At 36.6% G+C, this 25,158-nt stretch overlaps 1 long non-coding RNA gene across 1 annotated transcript; it reads right to left on the bottom strand.

Annotated features, from left to right (window-relative positions):
• Window positions 1–5,366: 5,366 nt before the first annotated feature.
• LOC125475615 lies at window positions 5,367–6,332 on the bottom strand. The gene is made up of 4 exons (XR_007256940.1): window positions 6,248–6,332; window positions 5,810–5,873; window positions 5,544–5,693; window positions 5,367–5,465 (listed from the first exon to the last, which is right to left on the bottom strand). It is a non-coding gene; the product is annotated as an uncharacterized LOC125475615 (long non-coding RNA).
• Between the last annotated feature and the right edge of the window lie 18,826 nt (window positions 6,333–25,158).

Here is a 25,158-nt window from a genome sequence, read left to right as displayed (position 1 = left end):
TGTATAACACATTTGAAATGAGTTTCAAGAGAGATAGTGGGAGTTTAGGGACCATGACTATTGTAGTCAAAAGGGAAGTCAAATGAAGAAGGCAAAATAACTCCAAGGGAACAAACTTTCTTTATGAAAGGATGGACATTGGAAGGGGTATTTGCAAGAAATGTCTTGCAAGTGTCAAGAACACACCTTTTGAAGGTGTTGTAAAACGTTCTTGAAAAGTTCATAACAGTTGGTTCTTCTACTTGAATGCATGATTTTGTATTAGTAACTATGTTTTACAATTGTTGTAAAAGTGTGCTAATAAGAAGTAGAAGATATATGAGAGAAGAGAAAGTACTTCACATTCCAAACGTGAATCGAATATAGATCTCTGCGAAAGCGGATTGTACTTACTTCCTCATATGAACTACCAAAGAAATTGGAAAATACTAAAGATTGTCTTTACATTCCAATTTTAAGGAACTTAAATCCGTCACTATAGTAGAGATGGATAAATGTTTTGTTTGACAAAAACATTGTTCTTTATTAATCAATAATTAGATTATTGTAATTGGTTGTCTCTATAGTAGAGATGATGTGGTAGTTTAACTGTTTAGAATACGATGATGCTTAAAACCCAAAAGGTTGCAAGGTAGTGACTAATCCCAACTGAGTTGTGATACCTCTAAAACATAAGTTACGAGTTGGTCATAGATGGATGCTTTGGATCGTTAGATCCGGATCCAATACCTTCTTGTTAAAATTGTATAGAGGCGAAATGTTCGAATCTTTATTCTTTTGGAAAGAAGAAAGAATCACAAAGTTGTTGAGGTTAATTCACTTAGATGTTAGTGGCACTTGTCCACAACATAATACTACTCATGTTGTATGACATTCACCGAAGATCACTCTCGGTTGGACTATAGTTTATTTTGAATAAACACAAGTCCGAATACTTTGCAAAAGGTTTCAAAGAATTCAAGAAATGTAAGTAGATGAGTAAGACGTCTAAAGTATTTACCTCCTTAGATTTGATCCAAGGAAAAAGTAACACTTTAGATTAATTTCCTTGAAAAACATCAAGGAAAGTAGCATCATAAGATAATGAATTTCTCCATTAGGAGAAGAATGAACATAAAATAAGATTTAGTTCGTGGGACATTATCAATTACCCATATATATATGATATATACTTCTAAGACATGTTAGTTGTAGAGATCCATCCATCATGGATCTTAGCAAGCTAGTGGGAGCCATAAACGTCTTATGAGAAAAGATCAATTGTTTGATTTCTCATAAAGATGTAAATGAATCTTTTGTTTACTAGGTTTACAAAAGATTAGTGGGAGTTGATTATATTCCTAAATTGAATATATATACATGATATATATTAATTTTGAAAATGAAAGGAATTCTTCATCGTTAAAGTTATGACTTTAAACATTCTATAATGATAGAATGTATATGGGAGACATAATCTATATACATGGGATGGAAATCTATAATGATAGATTTCAAGATATAATTGGATTATATCAATCCCTAAAATAGACAATGAGATGCTAGGAAGTTTCTCATATGATGATAAACTTCAATTAGAATGACAATTCTAGTGAGACTAGGAAGTTGTTCTTATCAAAGGGAATGTACCCTTTGACTCCCAAAGAAATAATGCGTAAATAGAATCCTTTATGCATACGCAGAAAGGTGATTTATGTATTTCATATTGTATGAAAACATTGATATAAGTTGTACCTAGAACGGTACAAGATGATATCAGTGCAAGCCCAGGATCAGAACCATGGCAACTGTCAAGTGAATCCTTGGGTATTTAAGAAATACTAAGGATGGATTCCTCAAGAATGAGGAAGAATTAGAGTAACGTAATGGAAGCGTAAATGTATTAGATTATGAATCCAATCCATCATAGAATATCTCTTCATTATGAATGAAGTGATAAAGAGATATCTCTTTATTATGACTAAAGAGATATTTGGGTGGAAACGTTAAAAGTAAATGACTTTAATGTGTTCCATCATGTATGCAAAATATATTGCCATATAGAAGCTTACAACATTGTTGTTTGGATGGGAAAGTTCATTCATGAACTCTTCATTCGGTTCCAACCAGAAAGTGTATGACACTAATGGGGCGATAGCTCAAGCCAGGGAATCAAGGTCTCATCAAGGTCCGAACTAAATGAGAGACTGAACCACATGATTGAGAATCATGTATAATGGTGAAGTCGTTATTCTCAAGGTTGCTTCTATGGATAACATATAGATATCCATTGTTTAGGCCTACTACTCAGCCATTTATGAAATGAATTACAGAAGAGGTACAATCATATGATGACTAAGCTGATTGGCTCTAGTGCAAGTGGGAGATTGTTGGAAATGTGCCCTAAAACCAATCATATGATGATACTTTACGGACATTTCAAACTAATGTAGTTTAAAGGGCAAACATTATTGTTTGAGCCGTCTCATATAAATGTTATATGCTTAAACGATAAGTCCAAGGAATATGTGATTGGAAGAATGCGATCTAAAGAAGTTAGATTCATGAGACCATTCTTTCGTTGACACATCCTAAACGTTCCTGATCATAGGATTGTCAATTGGGCATTGACAGTCCGTTAAGATCAGTACGTGCTATGTCTTCTCTCAGGGAGAGTGACTAGTCTCGAGTCATTGGTGTGTGTGACATCAAGACAAGTACGTAGGTGCTCAATAGAGAATGAGTTCACTGAACACGATCAACGAAGAGTTCTCATATTCATGTCACATGAGAACTCATGGTTGGGATAATGCAAATTAGTCTTTTGACCTGAGGCATCACAGTTGTCTTGTGGTTAGGTCCTTAATCTTTGATTATGTCAACGTCACTCTATCAGGGTGTCCACGGCATCGTTGGGGTTAAGCCACTTAGCCATGGAGGCAAGTGAATGCGCAACAAGGGATCTCTAACCTTCAAACTGTTTGAGGGAGAATACTCTATGATATGATTTGGAATCTCTGGCCAGAGTATGAATGAGATGTTGGAATGCGTTCCAGATCACATTCAAGGTAATCATATAAGCACAAGATTCACATTGGATAGTAGACATGAATAAACTATCAAACCAAACAATGTGGTCAAGAGTATTGTATTAGAGAAAGACCGTATTGCATTTGTAATCCTAAACTGAATAGGTTCTCAACCTCTTCTGATTAGCTTGGGTAACCATGATATGCTGCTAGGTGTCACTCATGGTTTGTGGAAGCCCTAAAAGTGTATTATCACTAACGGGAGAATTGAAAGTAAGTTTCAATTCACAATCGATTTGAAAGAGTTTGAATCGCCCACTGCCTCGCTAAAAGGAACCTAATGGATCGTACACCGTGTAAGGTAGAGTTTGAAGATTCAACAGAGATGAGTAAGAATAATTAAATGGTTTAATTATTTATGGCAAGGATTAATTAATATGATTATTAATCAAACGAATAAATTCGTTGAAGACCTCGGGATAGTTTTGGACCTTAAGGCCCAATGGGCTTCGAACGTCAAGCCCATTGACTTAAGTTGTATGACAACTTAATGAATAATGATTCACAAAGGCCCAAATAGCCCAATTAATCCCCATAGGCCGGCCATTTAGAGGAGGGTAGTGAACTTGGCTTAATTGCAAGTTTGCCACTCCATTGTGAGGTGGTATAAAGACATCTTTATAGCCATTTCATCCTTAGGGTTTTCTAGGGAGTAAAGATGAGAACACAAACCTCCCTTTGCTCTCAAAGAATTCGGCCAATCTAGAGGGGAAAATCTAGCAATCTTACTTCCTCTAGGTCACTCATTTCTTCTTTCAATATACCTTGGTGTGGAGACTTAGAGGTTCTCAATTTTGGGAACTTGGAGAAACCTTTTCATCCATCCAAATCCATGGATTCAAGATGCAAGGAATGAAGGCCCTCTCTTTGGGTGATTAGCCTTTGCTTATGCAAAGAGGAATCTACAAAGGTATTGATTTCTCAACTCACTTTATTTTTGAGTTGAGTCTTGATTCACCTATCTACTAGGCTTTGAATTTCATGGGTAAATGTTTTGTTTTAAGTGCATACAAGCATGATTCCGCCTTTAATTGTTAATTGCATGCTATTGATGTTGCTTAAATGAACATGTTTTTCACAAATTTTCCTTCAGAACACAGCAGCTGAAGAGCACTGCCGCAGTTCCATCAAGTAACACGACCAGTACAGCAAAGCAAGAGGGAAATATGGAGTCCTCTCTGTCTGGTATACTTCCAGCCCTTCAAGTGTGCTCCTGCATTCCTGAAGATGCTGATTGACTTGTTCCTTGAACTTGTCATAAATCACCTTCAGTTGTTCTTGTTGCTCTGCATAAAAAAAAGGTGGGGTTTCAGGCATAGCTTCAATGAGAAAAAATTCCAATTCCGGGCACACACAGGCTAAATTGATTATACACATGCAGGCTAAATTGATTATATACATTGTGATATCCATAAAGCCCTCCCTCCAAGAAGAAAATATGGAGTGTGAAAAAATTTCAACTCAGTATAACTCATGGATTTCCAATATATTAAATGTTGAAAGCTAGACCATCCAATCTAATACCAATAGCCAATAAATGGATAAAAGTAAATTAAATTATTGTGATACAACAATTATAATGTCCGATGTGAGATTCTTTATTCTCAACACAAACCCTCATGTGCAAACTAATTGGGTCAAACAAGTGGTTTAACATATTAGGTGAAGTTGAGCACATGTGGCCAAATTGGACATGGGACAAGATGAATTGCCGTTTTGATACCATGTTAAGTTGGAGCTTCCAACCAAAACCAGTTACCAATGGATAGGGAGGCCTAGGATTTTACATATTACGATGAAAGGCCTATAATGTTTGATGCCAGACTTCATATTCTCAACATAAGCAATTTAAAACATGTAAAATTAAAACAAGTGAGCCCTATTTCCTATTATGGTATTGGTATATCATATAGTCTTATAGCCAAACAAACAACCTCACGACTAAGGGGTTAAAAGGAACAAATTTCCTGGTAAAACTTGCAAAATCACCCAATGCAGGCGAGTTTTGCAGAAAAACCAGCAAATTTAATTTGAGGAAATAATCACATAATTGAAACCACTAAAGAAAGGGTGATTATGATCAATGAAATAAGTGATTATCAAGATATCTAAATATAACTCTTTTCACATGTCATAAACATATCTGTGTGCAACGGGAGTGTGTACAGTTCATCTTGGTCAGAAAATTGTCAACCACCCTTAAACAGAAAAGTGAAAGGAAATAAATATTTGGAGATGGAAAAATAATTTTAATATTAGTTACTTATTAGATTCAAATTAATTAATTCCAAACATAATAATAATCAATTGAAAGTATCAGAAATACAACTTTCAGTACCTTCAAACCTTGTTTCCAGCCTTTTTTTCTTTGATTTACTGAGGTTTGTATGCTTTCCTCTGAAAATCATCCAAAACAACTTAGAGATTGTTGAAATTAATAGGGAAACCTCAAACGTCTCAGTTGAAAGTACCTACATGTCTGTTTGAATCTGAGACTCAATGGTTTGCAGCTGCATATGTACCTCCGCGGCAACAGAGATCAAAATTTCAGAGGATTTCCTATGAGTTGCGCACTTCATTTTGGTTTTAAGTTTTACTAATTCCAATGTAAACAATTCAACAGCCCTGAAACATTGTCAAGTGCAACACATACATCACAAACGCATAGCAAACATAGAAAGCTAGTACATATACGGCACCAAATCACATATGACAACACACAGAACAGAGAGAATAAAAACCTAGCCAGTCCATCCTCTTGATTATGCTCTGAAGGTTCCTCTATCCAGTTGTCTTCTTCAGTCCCTGCAACATGAAAATATTACTGCAGATTAAGAGCGGGTGAGGTAGCTGAAATATTTAACTGAATAAATGTGGTGCTTTGTGGGCTGCAAAGCCTTTCATCTGAAAAAGTTTGAATTTAGTTTTTCAGCAGTACTAGTTTCCGGAGCAAATGTATCTATTTCTAAGAAACCTACACAACAGTAAGGTAAACGAAGTGGCTATCATTCTTCCATGTGGGGCAGGGGGAAAGAAACATATCCAGCTTCTTACATCATGCAACATACAATTAAAATCAAAAGATGCTTAACCAATCAAGCAAGTTTAACTTCAGCAGTTAATATTTTTTCAAAAATGCATTTATCCTACAGTTTAGATAAGGGTCTGGGTGAACATACAGTTGGATCCTTGGATAATAGGAGAACCTTCTCCACAACTCCTCAAGTCTCCCTCTTCAGATGGTGATGAAAGAAGGCCATCTTCGCCACTGCTACTTCTCTCTTCGCCGTCCCGTACGCCGCTCTCATACCTGCAAAACACAAAAAACCCGAACAAAATCATATGTTTCTTAGATCTGAAATTGAAGAAATTTGGCTATGAATTTGTAGAAGCTAACTTGAGGATCGGAAAGATGATGGGAAGAGGATTATGAAGGTATAATTTGACGGTCTGTGGTGACAAGTGGAAGGCGGCGCTGTTGCCTGAAATATATGGACAGGAAGGATACGGAAAGGAGAGTGAAGGGGAAGGAAGAGACAGGATGAAGGGATGAGAGAGAAGACTAATAACCTTTTTTCATCTTCAAGTTTTTCATATTTTTTTATTGTTATTTTGCACAAAAGGCACAATTATTTTTATACGCGCCGTTTGAAATCTAAAAAGTATATAGTGCAAATAATTCAAAATGTACATTTGAGGGTGGTATTCTTATTTTATTTAAAACAAAAGCACAAAAATATTAGTGTGTCAGTTTGAAATTAATAAACAATCTTATTATTATGGAATAGGAAAAAGTAAATATGTAAAGGACACCAAAAAAACATATTTTTTATTTAAATATATTAAATTAGAGGGCACGAAAACTGCTATCGTGTCTTTGTAAATTAATATAAAATTTTCATTTCTGATATTGAAGGGACACGTGAAAGTTGGATGGACATTTGGGCACAAAAGTCTTGATTTTCGTGCCCAATAATGTGTTTGTGTCAACTTTTTTAACATTTGGGCACAATACTTGGTGCCCTTTATAAAATGTGCACTGTTCCACCTTTTTAGTGTTCAAAGGGACACAAACTCCTTATCTGTGTCCTCAATTTTGTATCCATAGCCCATTTTTTTTGTAGTGTTCATTTACGGATTAGTTGATGGACTGGGTTATGTTTTATATTTATATTTATGATTAGATATGGACTTCTTTATGAACTGCATATGGGTTTATTCTGTTGATTTGAGCTCCGAAAGACTGAAAATCCCAGAAAGATTCATAAGACACATGGAAGGCAGAACATCTGGGTTAGTTTCGTTGTTCGACCTTAGCGACAGTGCGTGGAGTGTTGAATTGATTCAATAGAATGTTGGTTTGTTCTTGCATCATGGGTGGTCGGCATTTGTGAGAGACCATTATGTGGAATGCGGGGTCTTCTTTTTTTAGATACGATGGTGATTTGCGTTTTCATTTGCTAATTTTTTAATTGGTAGGAGTGTATTTAGCGAATTTGTTATCTTATTTCTTTGTATTTATTTTATTAATTTTTATTTATTTTGATAATTTATGTTATTTTCGTATTATTGTAGGTTGAATTGGTAAAGATGACAATAAGTGATCAAATAAAGCATTTTGGAGTAATTTTAGACTTGGATTGGATAGCACGTGTGGAGAGCATATGGGCTGGACGTTTTTGGTGTTTAACATGTGCTAAACATGTGCTAAAATATGGAGAAATTAAAGTTGAGGCTTGGAAGACAAGGAATTACACAAGAAAAAGGAATCCTAGTGGTAGGAGCATTATCTTATCCAATCTTACCTTATCTTATTCTTATCCTATCTTATCCAAACTTTATAATATCTTATCTTATATCCAGCTGTAAAGAGGAATCCTAATCACATTCCAATACTCTCTACCTAATTTTTAGAGTCCTAAAATAACTCAAAAATGCCAAAACACTTTGCTCCTTGGATTCAGCCATTTTCCCCTATACATATGAAATTCCTGTAAAGATTTAGAGTGTGCCATACTTACCATTCATCCATTGAAGTTGCTGGAATTTTCAGAGTTATTTCTATCTTTGTTTTAAGTTTCAATGTTTATTTTAGATTGCTTTTCAATTATGTTGAACATGCATAACTAAATTTCCTTTTAGCTAGAGTTGAATTCAAAGCCATGATCATATGTTTTATATAAATTGATTACATCCAGTTATTGTTTTATAAAATATGAATGAGATTTACTTATCTGCTTTATAAAGAACTTATTCTTGTATGTTTATAAAGGGTGCATACTTAGTTTGCATGTAGGGATTTGATGCTAGAATATAAGGGAATTTCACCGAATCGTTATGAACTTATATTTGTAAGTAGTAGAAGTCACTAGTCATGATTGAGTTAAGTAAATTCTTGGCAAGAGTATCATATTTTTCATAGTTACGAATGTTTTGTCAATGCTTATGATTTTCACAAAACTTAATGATTTTTGAGATGTATCTCTATCATGCTTTTCATAGTTAGGGAACTTGAGAAGAATAATTTGATTGCGTCGCTGAATTCAATTCAATGAACTTAGGAAATCTGAGAATTAATTAGTGTTATTCACAGTTAATTTGGGCTATTGTCATTCATGGTTTATAAGAAGAATAACTGGAAATCGATTTGTATGCATATGTTTCATGTATGGAGAAGAATCATTTAGCTATCCTCTCATCCATATTTCATTCACAACTTAATTTACTTGTTGTCATTTACTTTTGTTTTAATTAAATTCGTCCAAAAATCCCCCTCAGTTCTTATTTTGTGTTAGTCTAGCTTAGTTTTCAGTTTTTAAGTTTAATTTGTGTTGATTAGCGTCTCTCCTAATCCCTGGCCTAGAACGATCCCTACTTGCTCATATTACAATCGTTTAAATTATAGAATTTAATTTGTGTGCTAGTTTCTATCATATCATTAATAGCTGCATTTCGTTTTGGATACAACCAAAGCCTCTAGCAACTTTGAAAAATATATGTATATGGACCGAAAAAGGGAAAGGGATGAGAAATGGCTTGTTCAATTCCAGTCAGCATTCATTGATGAGGCCCGACAAGAAAAAGTCTGGTTCGGATGTTGTTTTATTTAAGGTAAAGGCATCGATCCAAAATATGTGTGGAAAAAGGCATCGATTAAATGTTAACGGTAGAACTTGTTTGCAGATGTCATCAGCACATGAAGTAGGTCCATCGTTTAGTCCTCTAATTTCTATTCCGCTTGCTGCTCGTGCAGCCTCTCTCTTTGATTGTACTCATACGGATTGCCTCAGGGGTTTTTATTTTTAATATAGTTTTTTATTTTCTAAAAAAAACAAAAAAAAAAAAACAGCCTAAATTTTAATGAAAATGAACACTGATAATCACTATTTCTTAAAGTGGGTACTAACTATTTCTTAAACTGAACACTAGTACTATCACTATTTCATAAACTAAACACTGGTAGTATCATTATTTCGTAAACTAAACATTGATTATTTCTTAAACTGAATGCTGGTACTATCACTATTTTATAAACTGACCACTAACTATTTCTAGAACTAAACACGATACTATCACTATTTCTTAAAGTGAGCACTAAATATTTTTTAAATTGAATACTGGTATTATCACTATTTCGTAAACTAACCACTAACTATTTCTAGAACTAAACACGATACTATTACTATTTCTTAAAGTGAGCACTGACTATTTCTTAAACTGAACACTGGTACTATCACTATTTCATAAATTGAACACTAGTACTATCACTATTTCTGAAATTGAACACAGACTATTTCTAGAATTGAACATTGACTATTTCTGAAATTGAACACTAGTACTATCACTATTTCGTAAATTAACCACTAACTATTTCTAAAACTAAACACGACAATATCACTATTTCTTAAAGTGAGCACTGACTATTTCTTAACCTAAATACTGGTAATATCATTATTTCGTAAACTGAACATCGACTGTTTCTAGAACTAAACACGGGTACTATCACTATTTCGTAAATTGACCACTAACTATTTCTAAAACTAAACATGACAATATCACTATTTCTTAAATTGAGCACTGACTATTTCTTAACCTAAATACTGGTACTATCATTATTTCGTAAACTGAACATCGACTGTTTCTAGAACTAAACACGGGTACTATCACTATTTCTTAAATTGAACGCTGACTACTTCTTAAACTGAACATAGTGCAAAGTGAGCATATTTTGTAATCGGTTGGGTCCCCATCCCTTCTCCCTCACCATCCTACTATAGGAAATGATTGCAGAGTGTAAAGTGACATAAATAATTATGATTCAATTTTGGAGAAGCTACAAAGCCGCACCGAACAACTTTTCTTACAACAAAATAGTATGACTGAACTCAAATTTTTTTACCTTCACTCAGCAACAACCTGCAAGTTCAGGACAACCAAAAGTATATTGAAAGATAAAAATCTTCATATGTGCAAATAAATCAAGTGAATAATCATTAATCACAAATGCTGAGAAATGAAAATATATATACTTGCAACATGATTTCTAGCTTTCTCTAATTTATCAAGAGCAGCATTTCTTGGCTTTTCATGCTCACCTTGGCTCTTAGTGCCGTCTTGGCTTTTCCTTTTCAGTGTTGTCTTGGCTTTTCCTTTTCAGTATTCCGTTCCTCGTCCTTAGTCCTCAGCAGCCTGCATGTCAACAAGGCTTTTCACTACCGTCTGAGCAACCATAGCTGCCTACATCCAAAAACCGCCACTTCACAAACTAAACCACAAAATGCAGCAAACCTACACTCTTCCATTTGGACTAAAAACATAAATCTCTGCATAGTTTATAATTAAACTACCACAAGCAAACAAAAACATATACATGTAATCAGATTACGGCACCAAACTCTAAACGTACTTTGAGATAAGCAATCTAAAACAGTTAATTAACTCTGCAATTATCAAACACCACCAAAAATGACATCCACTAATCAACATTTCCCAAACTTATAAACTCTAATTTCCAAAATATACCAAATAAAGTTACATATTCAAATACATTTATCAAACGTTGGAAACACTTACATTACGAGAGATATCTTCGGCAGCTTTCTGGAGATTTGAGAAGACGGACGAAAAGCCCCCAACGTGATGAAATTAACAAAAAGATCTGAATCTATTAACCTTCTCTCTCTCCACCTGAAGAGAAACGGACCAACGGACAAGACTTAACGTCAAGGGTAAAATCGGAAGCTTGATATATTATATTTTTTGGACTAGTCTTATTAGGCTGGCTTGATATTGGATTTTGTACTAGCCATTAAATAAAGTTCTTACATGATTTTTGGTTAAAATTCAAAGTATTGAAGCCCTTTTCATTAGTTTTCCTCAAGTTATTTTGGTTCACTTTCAAAAATAGTGCTGGTTATTTTGTTGTGGTTTTAGAAATAATGTTATTTTGTTACATTTTAGAAATAGTGTGGGTTATTTTGGTCTAATTTTAGAAATAATGTGAGTTGTTTTGTTGTAGTTCTAGAAATAGTGTGAGTTATTTTCGTTTAGTTTCATAATCAGTATGAGTTATTTGCTGTAGTTTCAGCAATAATTTGGATTATTTTGGGTCAGTTTCAGAAATAGTGTGATTATTTTGGTATAGTTCCAAAAATAGTGTGAACTATTTTGGTTCAGTTTTATAAATAGTGTGATTATTTTACTATAGTTTCAGAAATAGTGTGGTTATTTTGTTGTAGTTCCAAAAATAGTATGAGTTATTTTGGTTTACTTCTAGAAATAGTGTTAGTTATTTTACTGTAGTTTCAAAAATAGTGTTTATTTTGTTCCATTCCAAAAATAATTTGCATTATTTTGGTTCAGTTTCAGAAAGAGTGAGTTATTTTCCTATAATTCAAGAAACAGTGTGGGTACTACATTATTTATGAAACTGAACACGGGTACTATATTGACACACCCCGATCGAGATCAAGGCATGCTGGCCATCACGTGAAAGTGACGTAACCATGTGCACAGTGCGGAAGCTAAATAAATAATAGTACGAATAAATAAAAACTAGTTTACACAAGGTAATAACAAATCAAGTGCAAGCGTAAGTGTGAACCCTAAGTTCAGAGCATGAAAGCCTAATGCAGTCCAGAAGGAAACGACACAACAAAAGCACACCCGAAGGTGGTCCTACACTGGTGGTGGTCTGTCAGATATGCCGGGAGAATCCTCAGGGAAGCCACCAAACGTGCTAGCCAACTAGAACCTGGAGGGGCACAAAACAAAAGCGTGAGTGGGCAAAAACAAAGCTTTTCAAGAACCAATTTAATAAATAAGTTCTAACCCCTCGCCGTAAAACCTGTATACTTCCCAGAAAATAGAATATATAAATATATATATATATATATATATATAAGTCATGCTCAGGAATATGCTATGCCAGAACCTCAAAGTAAAATGCAAGTGCTCAGGTAATGTCATATAATCTGTCAGCCGGAGTCACCTAACGTGACCTGTACGGCTGAATTTAGAGCTCAAATCTCTATCTCACTAGCTAGACCTGCACACGAGTCAGAACCACCTAAAGTGGTATGTACGACAGGCCTGAGTGTAATATATAAATACGCTCAAGTGCTACGATCACGTGAAGGCTGGGCGAATAATCGCGGGTCACCTACGAGTCGGAACCACCTAAAGTGGTCTGTACGACAGGACTGTGCACCTAACTTGGATCCAAGATGAGCATGTGGTGCGGGAGGTGAACATCACGTGAAGAACTGTGCCCGACTATGGGCGGGAGCACTAACACCGGGGGTGCAGGTTATGAGCTCTCTAAGCATCTCGAAACACTACTAAGCATAACATAAGTCATACTCACTTGGCACTTACCTGTGCGTCTGCAGCACCAACATAGATTTATATATATGCAACTAACAATGTAGAAACAAACGGCAATATAATGCATGGCATATAAACGAATAAACGTTTCAAATCAATTTCTGGGAAAAGTATAAGTATATAGGTATATACGGAAAACCAAAAGCCCATTCACTGGTATGTAGAAGGGTCGTAACCCCCTTGCCTCGAGTGACCATGCTCGTCCTCGGGATAGGTCTCACCTATATGCGAAACAACTACAAAAACGTTAATTTTTAAAGCACACAACCAACTTTAAGAAATAACTTCTCATACAATGCTCAAATGGGGTGTATGAATACACCAACGTGATCTATTCAACCTCAGGAACATCCCTATATTTTTAGAAAAAAATTTCACCGTCGCACGCGCCCCCATGCGCCGGCCACGCGCAGGCACGTGCCTGGCACGCTGACGACATCAGTTAACGCCGTCAGGAATATTCCGTTATCTTTAACGGTTTCCGTCAACGGCGTTAGGAATATTCTGTCCAAACTGACGGAATATTTCGTCGTCTTCTCCGGCGAGGCTCCGGCGCCTTCGCCGGCGCCGGAAAATCGGGAAATCGGGAAATCTTTAAATCGTCCTATCTTCTTCGTTTTTCAACCAAATTTCACAAAATTGGTATCAAATTGAAGCTTACAACGAGAGGAACAAGTTCATACCACTTTCAAGTGCTAAAACCCACGAAATCTAGCCGGGAAAATACCCCCAACTCCGGCCAACCTCGAAACTCGTGATCCCGACGTCCAAAACCTTCAAACGAACCACCCCGAGCCTCCTAGGGACCTCACCAAGCTTCCTACAAGCTTGAAATTCCCAAAAACATAAGAAATTACGTGTGCATGAACAGTGCCAAAAATCGGGTATCTCGAGTTCGACGTGAAAACGAAGGTAACCTTACCTGAAATGGGTATGGTTGAACTCCTACGAACCTCACGAGCATGGATATGTACTTTGTTCCTTCGATCTGTGAAGATTTGATGGGTTTTGGAGTGTGTCCGTACAAATGGAGGAAAAATGGGAAGGGAAATGGCACGGGACAGGTGCAGGGATAGTGGAAAGGGTGAAGGAAATGTGTGGGGAAGTGTGTGTGGTCCACAACCAGCCACACCAAGTTCAAAACAACCATACAACGTAAAAATCACACTAGGGGCAAAATCGTCTTTTCACGCGTACATTTTAAAATTTCCGGAACGGGCTGTCACAATATTATTTACGAAACTGAACACGAATACTACACTATTTATGAAGCTGAACACGATATTACACTATTTATGAAACTGAACACGGATACTACACTATTTATGAAACTAAACATTGGTAATATCATTATTTTTTAAATAGAATGCTGACTATTTTGGAAACTGAACATGAGCACCACACTATTTCTGAAACTGAACATTGGTGTTACATTATTTATAAAAATGAACACTGGTACTATCACTATTTCTTAAACTTAACGCTAACTTCTAAAACTGAATATGAATACTATACTATTTCCAAAACTGACAAAGACATGATCAGACACCTAGCTAGCAATTCGAATATAAATTTCCACATACTTCCAAGATGGCTTGGGTAGACTCAATATATAATTAATTACTAATTATAATAGCATCAGCAAAACCTTGTTTATAAGTTGTCATAGCACTCACCAAAATAAACCCATACTTTTCAACTTGTTTTCCTCAAAAGACTAAATGATAATTAGTTTCAAGTATGGACCATCTCCATGTGGGTTTTGGTTAAAAAGATGTGGTTTATGATAAGTAGAAAGCTATCTTCCTCTACTGGCAGCCTCTTTACAATTTCATATTTGTATTTTATAATAATAAAAAGATGTGCTTCCCCTCTTGATAACTAAGCTCACCTTTAACTTCAAGATCAACCAAGTTTGCTTCCATATCGTAGACCTCCTTGCGCATGATGGTGTCGTTCTTGTAGTTGGAATTGTTGGCGTAGCGGAGCCACGCTGTCGGGTCGAAACTCGAACTCTAGGAACTCGTGACTGAACTTGCCCTTGTGGCCGACGTAGTACCTCACGTAGAACTCGTTGGTCTCTTCCTCTCTGGCTATCTCCGTCTCTCTTCCTTGCTTTTTTCTCTCTTCCTTCATCCTCCAAGGCTCCTAATATGGTGATTCGAAAAAATGGTGGAATTCGAATGGAATGGAAAATGAAAACAGAGATGTGGAGAGATCAAGAGAGAGGTACAGAGATCAATCCGATTACAAAAGTGGAGGAATTGTTTATGTGTAGAGGAGAGATCACGATTAGGCAGAGAGATTGAGGAGGGAGATCGAGAAATATGGATTACGTGGAAAGACTGAGAATGAAGAGAGGATCAAACGGGAAAGGATTTGCTGTTAGGGGTAAAACTGGAAACTCATTCCTTGGGCTAATCTTATTGGACTGGTTTGATGTTGGGTTTTGTCCTAACCATTAAATAAACTTATTACCTGATTTTTTTTATTAAGATTCAAAGTTTTAAAACCATTTTTATTAGTTTTATTTAAAATTATCTCGCCATCGAGATATTCATTGGATTGGTAAGGTAATTTTACAAGAGAATAGCCAAATAAAGAATTATCAAAGAGTGGTCCTCTGGGAAAAAAAAAAAAAATGTAGTTCTTTCTGTGGCTTGATGCCGTGCTTTGTACAATGGCTTTCAGCCATTGCTTGTCTTTCCTTTGCTCCTTTGTCTTCAAATTCTAATTAGTGTATTGAACTATACTTTTGTACAAAGGAGCGGGTTTTGAAGATTGCTTCATTTGCTACAAAACTAAGCCTGACAATTTCCTATATGACCTATTAATCTGATATGAAATGACACTAAAATAATAGGTTCCAGGTTGACCTATTAACAAGTTGGGTCGTTATCGATTTAGCCGTTAGAAACCCATTAATGAGTCGATCGTTTTCGGATCACACATTAAAATAACGGACTTGAGAGAGTTTCTGTTTAACTAGACAGTTGAGACTCCTATGGCAAATTGACCATACAACTCTGGCGCCATCTATCTAGTTAGTCGCTGTTGTCGGCCGCTTTTGGACAATCACTTCTATCCAGTCGATCGTCAGCTGCCAACCCAAACTCGTCTATCTAGTTAGGAATTGTGCTAACGGTTAGTGAACAAGCTAGTTTCTCAAAAAGCGTGATATATTTCATGTAGAGTATTGATTTGTGTGTTGAGTTCAATGTCCTTTCTATGTTGCTAATTCCCTTAAATTCAAAAGGATGAATTCTCTAATGCTCAAGTGGTAGAGTTCTAATAGCACCACAGTTCCTCGGTAATATTTGAATACTTTTGGAATTATCCTTTTAAATCATCCTCCCACAGAAACTCTGTCATTGCCAAGCTTCTCCCCTTTCGACTTGAACTAGGATTTTGAATCTAGTCCTCTTATGTGATCAATTCATATTTCATCCAAACACGAGTTTTGATCCTTACACAATCTAGTCCAAATCTTAGCAAAACTCATCCTAATCATCATTGTCCTCCTCTATTTAAGACTCGGCCGAACCAAAATCCAATCCTGACTTTTAGGACTCGACCGAGTCACAATATCGAGTCCTGACTTTTAAGCAATTTTGATTCATCTAGGACTCGACCTTACAACTAGCACCTCACTATTGAGCCGAGTATTTCAAACATTGGGTCGAGACTTACAGCCTTCATTTTAGGCTAATTCCTTTTCAGCCTAAATCCAGGATTTCATGCCCAAACATTTGGCCCCAATTTTCTTAAGCTTCTGCTTGTATGTCGGATGGTTGAGGAAATTAATCCTACCTCTTGCTGGTCACCAAAATGGATACAACCATGTACCCATTTCGTATTGAGAAGTTTAGTTTCCTCTCAGCCAAACTATACACTATCAGCCCAACCTTTAACCAAATCTCTCTATTCCCACCGAGATTATCCAGCTGAGAAGAATATGGCAAGTTGAACTTATCTTTTTACTCCACGTTGTTCACATACACCACCCTACTTTTCTTCCTAATCGATTGTCAGTTTCCTCAAGTTTCTCGGGCAAGAAGTACAAGGCGAAAACGTGCTATGGTCGAGCTCGGTGTACTAATCATAATTTCGACCAAGAGAGCTCCCATACTACTGTACGAAAATTCTCGCCCGAAAAGCTACCAAAATTTTTTTCCCTGGCCTGTGAGCATGGTGCTTCTTGTCGCCCTTATTTTCTTAAGCACATGCTTATGCAGCCAAATGGTTAAGAAAATAAAATTGACTGATGCTCTCAATGATTATGACCAAGAGTCTTTTTTTCTTTTTTTAATATAACCATTATGTTAAAAGAGATGACTAAACCATAACATGAGGAGCCCAACAATGCTTTATGCCAATCCGAGATCCTTTCACATCATTGTCTTAAATTTGATTTTGCTTCAGGCCTTGACATGAAATATTAAAGGATTCAAATTTTTTTATTTTTTTATTTTTTTTATTTTTAATGGGTTGCAAAGTAGTCCAAGTTCTTGTGCCCTCCGAGTATAATCACTTCGCTAAATTTGGTGTTTAACTCCAACAAAACAGGCAGATGGGATTGCTCCATATCGGTATCTCCGATAACCATATCAATTGACATGGTTTCTTTGTCTAAATCCGTATCTCAAATAACCATATCAATTGACATGATTTCTTCATCTGAAGGCGTGTTTCGGTCTTTTTCGTTATTGGAACATTCCTCTGACAAATCACCTTTTGAACAATCGATCTTTATATTTAGCTCAGAAATTTTAACTTTTTTCTTCTAGGCCAACCAAATTTTTTGCCTAAGACGAAATAATAGGTGGCCTGTCTTCTTCCCAAGCCATAACAATCTTTTCAGGCAAAGGGTTGATCAAGGCCAAAGTGAGAATTCGCTCCTCAGCCTTTTGGTCTAACCATACCTAAATGGAATTGATTTGTACCCAAGAACGAAAAGAAAGGTGGCCTATCTTCTTCCCGAGCCAAATTAACAATCTTCTCAGGCAAAGGCTTGATCAAGGCCGAAGTGAGAATTTGCTCCTCCACTTTTTGATCTAACCATACTTTAAATGGAATTTGCTCCTCAACCTATCTTCTTCTTGAGCCAAATTAACAATCTTCTCAGGCAAAGCCTTGATCAAGGCCGGATGGGTGTTTGTTCCTCAGCCTTGTGTTCTAACCGTACTTTAGATGGAACTAATCTTTGTACCTAGAATAAAAGGATTTGTCTCCTTGAGCCATATATTTAAATCGGCCAGTCTTCTTTTACCCATTGCTCTTGTGAAGTAACATGACTACATGAGCTTTCACTTTTAGCATTTAGGAGAAGGATTTTCTCATCTCTCATGTGCATCAAGAATATTCTTCACCTCCCATGCTCTTTGGTCCTTCTCACTCTTTTGAAGGAGTTTCTCTAGCTGACTTCTCAGGTTTGCACAAAGGTCTCACTAAGGGTACCAAATTGTTGACCCTAAAAATTACACAGCTTACGTAGCTCGCATGCCAGAGTAACTAAAAGCTAACTACGTCATTTGGTGACTTGATTGCTATTGTTTGCATGGTAATTTTTTACCTAACTCGATTAGGCAATTATATCTAAATGTGGTGTAATGAGCTGTGACTTTTGAATTGAGCAACTTCGGTCAAGGGTTCTATAATATGAAGACAAGGTTAAGCGAATTGTTATGAAGTTCAATAATGGTTTGACTATGTATGTGCCAAACTCTAAAATTAACCTGAAATTAACTTGAAATAATCAAATATTCTTTGCCATTTGAGACTTGAGATAAATAATCAATCAGATTTGAGAGAATCCTTGTCTTTCCAGATTTGAGAGAATCCTTGTCTTTCCAGACAGCTGAAACTCCTAAGGCAAACTAACTGTACACTACAACCCCGTCTATCCAATCAATTGCATTTGCTAACTACTTCTGGAAAACTCTGTATATCCAGTTGATCGTTGTCCGTCAGCTATCAACCCAAACCAGCCTATCCAGTCGAAATTTATGTCGACAGTTAGTGAATAAGTTATTTTTCTCAGAACGTGTGAGAGATTTCATTTATAACATTGATTTATATGTTGGGTTGAATGTCTTCTTTACGTTGCAAATCCTTTTGTATTTATAGAGACAAATTCTCTAATACTCAAATGGTCGAGTTGTAATAGCACTACAATTCATTGGCAATATCTTAATACATTTGGAATTATCCTTTGAAATCATCCTCTCACCGAAACTCTGTCATTGCCAAGCTTCTTCCACTTTGATTTCAACTAGGATTCTGAATCTAATCCTCTTATGTGATCAATTCATATTTCATCTAGACACGAGTTTTGATCCTTAAACAAGAGCCCATCATGATCTTCAATCCTACCTTGTTTAGGACTCGACCAAGTCACTAATCCAATCCTGACTTTTAAGCAATCCTGATGCACCTAGGACTTGACCGAACTACTAGCACCTAACTATTGGGTCGAGTACTGCACAATTGGGCCGAGATTTGCGGTCTTCTTTCTCGGCTAGTTCCTTGTCAGCCTAAATCCAAGGTTTCGGCCCAAACAACCCAAATTCTCTAACCCTTAGAAAGAAAGAGGAAGCAACAAAACTAATCAAGTGAACTACTCAAGTACATAAACGGGATTTAATGTTAATTTTAGTTTGTAATCAAAATTGTACCCACTTGAAATCTTGATATACCTACCTTGATTTTGTTGAAGAATGCAAAAAGTTTTACGTTATAAATTTGACAAAATCAAATCAGTATGTAATCTATGGTTATTCTACTAATTGCATTAAGATATTTTGTGATTAAATATTCACATATCATATTGTATATATAAGTGAAGTGTTAATAGGCAAGTAGTAAATATTTGTGTAATTAGTAGTGCATTGTTGTCCAAATTTTTAGTTTTTAGCGGCATATTGCCTACTACATTGTGAAATCAAAAGGTGCATTCAAATGAGACTCGAATGTAAAAATTTCCCTTGTGTGTGTATAAACACGTGAGTAACATTACTTCACGTAGCCGAGACTTTATCTTGTGGAACATATAAAGCCCTTAAATACAACTACAAGGGAACTAGAATATTAAGGACAACCTGGCATCCACTTCAAATACAACTATACGTACAAGTAGCACTGCATGGCAAGAGTGGCATTTTGAGAAAGGCTCGTTTCACAACAGCGCGGCTCCATCTCTTTCTCTATCGCGAAGAATAATAAGATCATCTCGCAGCCAACCCCTCACGTTGGGGTTGATTGGCAACCCTTTCTTTTGTGCATTTTAATTTTTCCTTTTTTTTAACTCACATTTCAGCCCATGCTCTTCGTGGATGGCTTGTGTTCCTGACGTACTTCGCCATTGTTTTGGCATTTTCCATCAGTTTTTTGTGTTTATCACTGTATTTTATATACGGAAAATCTAATTTCTATCCTGCAATTGCCCTTCTTCAACCTCTAACACTTATCATCGTTCATCTCCTTCATAAGCTCCCCTCTCACACACCACTCCCTCCACAACCTTTGCTCAAAGCTACGAGCGGAAAACCTGATGTAGCCGCCAAATCTCAATCCTCCTCCCACTACCCTTCACGGGCATGCAGGAATACCGGGGCCAAGAGTGATGCGGCTTGGCCCAAAGTGAGGGTGTTTTAGATGCCTCATTTGCTCCATCTCCATCTCTTTCTCATTTTTTTTCTTTTTTTTTTTTTGTTTTTGTAGGAGTGTGTGAAGGTAATTTGGATCTGGTTGTTATCTTTTGGTGCGACGATTTTGGTGGCGAAATCTGGTTGGGTTGTTTTTTAGTTATAGGTTGGAAATTTTTGTGTTGCAATGCCATCATTGAATCCAATACATAGTTGATTTTCTTACGGCAACTATCCTTGTAGTTGTTGGTGAGGTGGTAGTGGCGACGACGGTAACTACGCTCTTTCTTTGTCAGATAAGGATTAGGGTTCTCATTTTTGTTTTTGGTCTTTATGTTAAATGAGATTTTTGGCTATCCCAAATTTTATTGGGCTGTATGATGTAATGTGTATTGGACCTTTCCTTATTCAATGAAATTTATGTTATATTTTAAAAAATAAAAATAAAAATAGCACGCATGGTAGGAACTTTTGTTGCCCACGAATTGAGATCCTCTCCACATCTTTATGTGCCGAGCCACCGAACCCAAAAATATGGATGATTCAATTTATATCATGTGACCCTCATTACACTAGTACAAAAACACACTTGTGTGACAAAAAATTTGCGCAATAAAGCATATTACGCAGCTCAAAAACGTTTCGTGCGATGTTAAAGCATCACGCAATGATGTTTTGCGCGACGGGCCATTAAGGGATGAAGCTTTCGGTCGCGCAAATTGTTTTAGCGCGACGAAGGTACAGATTCATTGCTCAATGTTTGGAAAAAATGCGATAAAATCCTGGTTTGGCATTGAAAAATTGCGCGACGAACCAAGTGCATTGCCCAAAGGGTTTTTATGCGATGTTATAGTTCTCTGTTGTGCAAAGGGTTTTTGTGCGATGCTGTTCGTCTGTCGTGCAATTTTCTGGAAAAAAAAACGCGATAATGTTTCGTACCAAACAATATGCGCAACGCTGTTTTATACTTTGCACGACATGACCTTCGTCACACAAAGTCGACGAGTATTTCCAGATAACAAAAGCAGTCTGGGAGGTAGAAATTGCAAACCAAATTGCAACAGCTGCCTCCCTCCCTCATCTCTCTTCAAAACCTTCTCCAATCCTCCCTTGCTCTTAAATTCATCATACAAATATTTCATCTCTCTTCTCCTCCTTTCCTCTCCCTTCGTCGATCTATCCCTATCCGGTAAGCGATTTGAATTTGTATATGTAATTTGAATTGAGAATTCAAATTGTTTTATGTTGTACAGAGTTAATACTACTTAACTTTGTACACCTTTTGTTTTCAAGAAAAGCTTAGTTTTCCATTTGAGAATTAGTTGGATTTCGTGCATGATGTGAAAGCATGATTGCGATCCAATTAATTCTTGAATTGTCCTATTTTTTGGACAGTTTGGGAATGCTTAGTTATGTGTCGTAGTTTGCGGTTCACATATTAGGTTTCGATAGTGGTATTTTTGGTAACATTTCATGATGTTCTTTTAGTGCATGGTAGATATTATATATCTACGGCATTCACTTGAAGAACTATAAGGAGATGCTGCCGAAAATTAATCCTTATGGAACCATAAATTACAGTACATAATTGTGCATTCCCGAATGGGATAGGGCCCTTATCGAAGGCATAAGGTGACAAGACAATAGTTGAAGTTGTTGTTGTAATTCTTGTATTTTTATTGTGATTGCAGACAAAATGGACAAACAGTGGATACATAATTAGAAGAGATGTGTTGCTGAGTACTTGGATGGAATAGATGATTTCATTGAATTCGCAAGTAGACAACCTGGGTTCAACTCCCATTTGGTGTCCATGTAGAAGGTGTAACAACTGAATGAAGGAGACATTCAAAAATGTTCAATTTCATTTAGTAAGAAATGGGATGATTGAGACCTATACTACTTGGAATCATCATGGGGAACGATTAGACCATGCTCTATCTTCATACGTGACACAAGTGGAGACTATTGAATCTAATGTGGATCCTAACGAATAAGTTATGGATATTCAAAATGACATTTATCTATAGGCCTCGACCAACACCAATTAGGAAGGGAGAGATGACATCCCTCCAACCATGGATAGTAAGGCATTCAAAAACTAATGAAAAACTATTGAAAAAAGTCAAGCAAGAATTATATCTGGCTTGCGAGAACTTTTCGGTGCTCACGAAAATTGTGGAGTTGATGCATGGCAAGATCAAGTTTCGTACGTCAAACAAGTGTTTTCATGACTTTTTGGAAGTTATCAAAAGGATGCTTCCAAAGGACAATTGTTTACCTCAAGATCATAAAAGTGCCCAAAAAGTGTTGAATGGTCTTAGATTGGGGTATGAAAAAATTCACGCATGTGGAAATAATTGTATATTGTTCTATAAAGAGAACAAATAGTCGGATAAATGCCCTGTATGCAATGAGCCAATGTTTAAAATGACATCGCAGAATAGAAAGGCCAAGATTCCACAAAAAGTAATGCATTATCTTCCATTAAAGCCTAGGTTGCAATGATTGTACATGTTGATGCATACCAGAAATGACATGAGAAAGCATAAGGAAGGACGGGTAAATGACGATGTTATGAGGCATCATGCAGATGGAGAGGCATGGAAAGAATTCGATTGGATGTACCCTAATTTTGCAACTAACACAGTGCAACGTCAGATTAGGACTTGCCACTGATGGATTTGATCCATTCGGGGTTCTAAACCAAACCCATAGCACTTGGGCGGTTGACGTGTTTCCTTATAATTTGTCACCTTGAAAGTGCATGAAAAAAGAGTACATGATGTTGACTCTATTAATTACTAAAGATCAAGGAAAGTCGATTGATGTTTATTTGCAGCTGTTGGTTTATGAGCTAAAGGATTTATGGGAAAACGATGTTGATATATACGATAAATACACTGAACAGATGTTCACCATGCGAGCAACAATGATGTGGATTGTAAACTATTTTCTCGTATATGCAATAGTTTTCAGGTGGATGACGAGGGGTTATTCGGCATGTCCAAATATGAAAGGAGAACGTAACATCATCTTGGCATGCGGGAAAAGTTTGTTATCTTGGTCATCGTAGATGGCTCCCTTGGGACAACACGTGGTGTCAGAATGATAAAGCCTACACCGGCATAATAGAGACTCGCCCAAGACCAAGAGAATGGTTCGGAGATGAGATTTTGGATTAGTTAAACTGTTTGGATTTTGGTCATTTCGGTAAAAGGGGTCAGTACAACTAGACCAACTACACATCTGAACTGGATGCACAAGAGTATGTTATTTGAGCTCCTGTACTGGCCAAAGTTAAAAATAAGACACAACTTTTATGTTATGCATATTCAGAAAAATGTGTTTGTTACTGTGGTCAGGACAATTCTAGACATTAAAGGAAAAACAAAGGGCACGATCAAGGCTCGCCTCGATTTGGAACAAATGGGCATACACTTATTGCCTCTTGACGTGGTGAAACCAATCGTGTTGTTGTCAAGACTTTTTTCGCAATTGACTACAAGGTGCTTGCGGAAGTTGGATGTTAAACAGTTGCACGACAACATTGTTGACGTCCTATGCAAGTTCGAATAGTTATTTCCTCCAACTTTCTTTACAAGTATGATTCACTTACCATATCAGGCATTACTTGTCGAACAAGTCAACTATCGATAGATGTATCCAATAGAAAGGTAGTTAATTAGGCCTCCATATATATAACAGAATCATGATCAACGAATGCTTTGAATAATTTGTATCATACCTTTTATTTGTGAAGATTTATTGGTGAGTTGAAAAAGTATGTCAAAAACAGGCCAAAGCCCTAAGGATCACTTTTGGAGGCATGGGTTGCATACGAGTCACTTATTTTTTGTGCAATGTATCTTGAAGATGTTGAGATGGATTTCAATCATGCTCAACGCAATAATGATGGTGGTGTCAGAAAAGAGAAACTGTATATTTCTACTCAAATCGCGCGACCCTTCGGTGATCCTGTAAAAGGCGAATCGTTTACCGAAAAAGACATGGAGGTAGCACACTGGTTCATACTCAACAATTGTCATACCTTGAAGAGCATGAATAGCTGATGAAGCGGGAGCATCCTTCAACAAGATCAAGTTCTTAGGGGCAGCGCGTGATGACAAGTCGTCTACTCAAAATAGTGGTGTCTTTGTCCCAGGTGCCGGTGACAGTGAAGACATTGATTTCTATGGAAACTAATAGTGTAGTATAACTGATTTATAAGGACAGATGTCAAGTGATCATGTTTAAGTGTCTTTGGTTTGATACAAACCCACGTAACCGAACAAGTGTTAAGCGAGATCAAGGTTTACTATCAGTAAACACTACTAGACATTTGTACGATGAAGACCCATACATTGGCAACTATGGCGAAACAAATATTTTATTTAGATGACCCTAAAGGCGGCAGTGGTTGGAAAGTTATTTAGAAGATTGATCAAAGAGGGCTATATGATATTCTGGAACTAGATCATGATGAAAATGACAACAACGTCGCTGACCAACAGCTTTCATCTTGGATAGAAATTGGTGAAAAAGACTCCAAGATACTAATG

This window comes from the organism of the source record quoted next, unplaced genomic scaffold (genome assembly GCF_019419815.1).
Source record: "Pyrus x bretschneideri cultivar Hongxiangsu unplaced genomic scaffold, Pyrus_bretschneideri_v1 Contig15, whole genome shotgun sequence".
In the NCBI taxonomy this organism is placed as follows: Eukaryota; Viridiplantae; Streptophyta; class Magnoliopsida; order Rosales; family Rosaceae; genus Pyrus; species Pyrus x bretschneideri.
Note: the sequence above shows the minus strand (reverse complement) of the source record. Positions and strands in the feature narration are given on the sequence as shown.